Source organism: Palaemon carinicauda, chromosome 20 (assembly GCF_036898095.1).
Source record: "Palaemon carinicauda isolate YSFRI2023 chromosome 20, ASM3689809v2, whole genome shotgun sequence".
NCBI classification, from domain to species: domain Eukaryota; kingdom Metazoa; phylum Arthropoda; class Malacostraca; order Decapoda; family Palaemonidae; genus Palaemon; species Palaemon carinicauda.
The window spans coordinates 102,393,682-102,398,437 of record NC_090744.1 but is presented as its reverse complement, the minus strand read 5'-3'; positions in this window follow the sequence as shown (position 1 = coordinate 102,398,437).

The window sequence follows — 4,756 nt, the reverse complement described above, 5'->3', positions numbered from 1 at the left end:
TTGTTATTGATATTGAATATCAAATTTCTTTAATGTGCTACGAAATTTAATGCGTTTTTTTTTCTTTTTTTTTATGTACGTTTTAGACTGCAACCCGCAGCTATCAGGATGGTCATATCAAATTATAGATGAGAACCAATATTCATATGACTAACAAAAGATATTTACTATATAATAAATCCTCCTTTATATAACAGAACATGAGCCTAGCTATATATCAAAGTATATTTCTCTCCTGTTACGCTAAACAGCAGTGTGGAGAAGTAGTCATTCCTTGGTTGGAGGGGGTACCCGAGAGGGGCACTCGGAAACCACAATGTGACAAATTGCCGAAATTGCCGAGCTGTAGTTATGAAAGGGGGAAGGGTGGGAAGGGTTGAATGTGTCTGTGTATGTATCTATCTAAATATTTAGCCTTCATTCTTGACAGGTCACGGACACTAGTAATAAAATAAAGAAGATATGATGAACACAATGACATTGTAGTTGGAACTAAACACCAACAATACTTAATGCCAGACCTATTGCTAAATTTAGCAATTTACCACACAACATTATAGTGGCTAATTTCAACAAGTCAAAGTTGATGTTTTATAATAAGTTAGTGGATAATTAATTCAAAGAATTCAGTCAAACGTTTGTTTAACCAAACAGGCTATTTATACCTAAAAGTCCTACTTGTAAATGTATAAATAAAACTAATAATGACTTCGTTTCAAACTAATGTTAAAGAGGGAGAAATATATCATTGACATTCCGAACGAACCATATGGTATATTTGAATGTAAAGAAAGACAATGCTTTTCTTGGTATTGTATGTATCTATTCATTTATTTATCGATACGTTTATTTCTCAAATATGCACTCATCTGCTATATTTTTTTTTTAACTTCTGTACGATTCTACGAACGTATAGAACAAGATATTATTTTGTACAGGGTTACAGTGACCAAGAGGCTTAAAGCTCAAACAATATAATTCAACTATATTCCATTCCCCTATTGTTGGAGTACTAGGAAAGCCATGCAAGGTCCACCGGAATTATTAACGTTTTAATCCTCTTGTGGGGTTAATAATTCTCTCTAATCCTTCCTTATCCCAAAGAACGTTTTCATTAGGGATCCCGGAAAAAGACAATTTTCCTTGAATCCTTCTCAGAGCCTTACTGCCCATTCTGGACTATATAGAGTTTCAGACTTCGGAATTTCTGCGGTCACCTGATGGCAAACGAGGCAGTAGGCTGGCCATTTCTGGGAGAAAGTTTGGCTGTGGTAATATCAGGGCAATTCACTTAGAACTTGTGAATGTTGTTTAACAGAGAAGGGAGGACGGGCTAAGAGACTATGAAATTGTAATTGCTAACGGTATGATTACTTGGAGGCTGTTTTACTATGTATTACACTGTATTCGGCAAACATTGTAATAACTGTATTTAGATTAAATATGATGTCCGCATCTAGTAAACCAGAATCATGATAAGTATATCTACATAATTCTTTATAAATCTAGATATATCAATAAGTATTTTCTACTAACTTTTTTATTGGTAAGTTATTGTTTTTATTAGGAATTTTTCTATAATCATTTTATTAATGTTTTGGGAAATTCGTTGTTATTGCCCGTGCTACATAAGATTGCATTTTATTCATGCATAATAGATATGCATATGTGTTATTACACAACTCTCTCTCTCTCTCTCTCTCTCTCTCTCTCTCTCTCTCTCTCTCTCTCTCTCTCTCTCTCTCTCTCTCTCTCTCTCTCTCTCTTTTATAAGATTAAAAATGATTATCTACCATGATACCAGAAATGGCATTTCATCATCTTACCCCAGCAAGTAAATTCTGTTCCCGAAGAAAGGAGCAAAAGTAATAAGAATATTTAATTCATATGATTATAGTTTTACTTTTACAATAAAAAAAATTCTAAGAATCAAATGACTTTAAATCTCAGTTCATAAACTGATCCAATAAACGTACGCTGTAAAATATACATTTGACCATTTGACCATCTTTCACAGAAAAGACTACATTGAACACACTACCACAACAGTCCGGCGACATATGTTGGCCCACAGATATCAGTGGGTAATAAACCAACACTGTATGGATATCCACGACCGGAAACCCTCCCTGAAATAATTGATTGATGGAACCCAGATATTACACAAAGAGAACAACTATAGCAGGCTTATCATAGCTTAAGTTGTAAGCATCGCCCTCCAGGGGCCAACATTGAAAATCAAGCGGGATTCCAATTATACGCTACCTTCAAATAGAAAGTGATATGCATATTCTCTGTAATGGTGTAGGTTCTAGCGCGCATCTATGCGTGTGCGGTCGTATATAATATATGTATGTATATATATATATATATATATATATATATATATATATATATATATATATATATATATATATGAATATATATACATATATATATATACATATATAAATATATATATATATATATATATAAGTAGTCAACTATTATCATCTTTATAATCTAAAGAGCTCTGAGTTTTGAAAAATTTCAAGGTAATTTTTCAATTTCTAAATTTATTTTTAATTTCTATAAGATATAATTTCGAAATAATCATAATCTTTGTAGAATCTCATATACATAAATACTCGTATATGTGTGCGAATGTATTCATAAGTTTTTCTGGTAAGTGTGGCATAGGAGGTACAAGGATAATTTTTTAATGTCACAGCCCAGGGGAATTAAAACACCCTTAATAAACCTTACGAGGAAATTTCAAAAGACGGCTCCAAAACGACCAGCTGTATGATTATGGACTAGAGAGGAAGATGGATGATGTAAGGGAAGGTAGGAACTCCTAGGAAATGATTGATGAAAATATCACTGACAAGGAGGCATGCCGTGCGAGGTGTTAAGCGGGAGAAATTAATGGTGTTTAAAGTGTCCTTCTGCATAAGAAAATATTTTTGTAGACTATTAACACTGTTAGAATTAACTTTTTTTTCTCAATTACAATTCATTCTCGATATTAAATTGCCTATTTAACTCCTCGCATAGTGTGATTTTACGTTGCATTAAAATTCATGATATTTAATTAATACACCTTCCCTTAATCTATATATGCATCAAAGAATCATCTCAAGAAATAAGATTCAGAATACTAGGTATTAAGAACAGCATATCTAAAATCCCTTTCTATTAAAACATTCATATTGATGAAAAAGAATTTACTGGTCACTGATATGTCCATGGCAAGGAAGTATTTTTTTATGTTGGTAGACATAATATGTGAGAGAGAGAGAGAGAGAGAGAGAGAGAGAGAGAGAGAGAGAGAGAGAGAGAGAGAGAGAGAGAGAGAGATCACTGATATGTCCATGGCAAGGAAGTATCTTTTTTATATTGTTAGACATAATATATGTGAGAGAGAGAGAGAGAGAGAGAGAGAGAGAGAGAGAGAGAGAGAGAGAGAGAGAGAGAGAGAGAGAGAGAGAGAGAGAGAGAGAGAGAGAGAGATGACATGCCCTACAGGAATTAATTGCTTATTATTCCATTGAATGAATGGACTGTTTAAAAATTACTTTCATATCTTTTTATTCTATTCGGTTTTAATCACTTCACTTCAATTTGATTATCTTCATGAAAGAACATAACCTTCTTTATCGCTATTGTTATTCCTGAAGTCCTATGATATAATAGCAATGAATTGAAAAGTGTGATGTATGAAAGCGATTAAATTCTCTATACGAAAAAAGAGATAATTGGCTCATTCAAACCAGTATTAATAGATTAATAGCTCTTTTTTCTTTCAAATGAGACTATAACTCCAGCCACCTATTCCATTGCTTCTTGTAATAAAGAAGGAATTTTAAATATGTCTCACAAGTATAATTAGCAGTGCTTACAAGGATAATAAGCTATTCATTCACGGTTTAGTAACTGCTTGTTTCATAATCTAGTTTGTAAGAGACTATTCTATTCAGGAACGTTAGAATTTTATCATCTTGGGACAATAAATCTGAGAAAGGATTCAACGTAAATTTTATGTCAACTTTTATAAGATAGGTTCCAGCATATGCAATGCTATCAATGTCAGATGTGTTAAACTTTTTGGTTTTATTATGTGCGTGTATATATATATATATATATATTATATATATATATATATATATATATATATATATATATATATATATATATATATATATATATATATATATATACATATATATGTATATATATAAATATATATACATACATATACATATTCAGTATATATATATATATATATATATATATATATATATATATATATATATATATATATATATATATATATATATATATATATATATATATATATATATGTATGTATTTATATGTATATATGTATACATATACTATATATATATATATATATATATATATATATATATATATATATATATATATATATATATATACGTATATGTATATGTATATATATATATATATATATATATATATATATATATATATATATATATATATATATATATATATATATATATATATATACAGTATATATATGTATATATGAATATATATATATATATATATATATATATATATATATATATATATATATATATATATATATATATATATATATATATTTATATTTATATATAAATACATATATATATATATATATATATATATATATATATATATATATATATATTATATATATATATATATATATATATATATATATATATTTATATATATACAGTATATA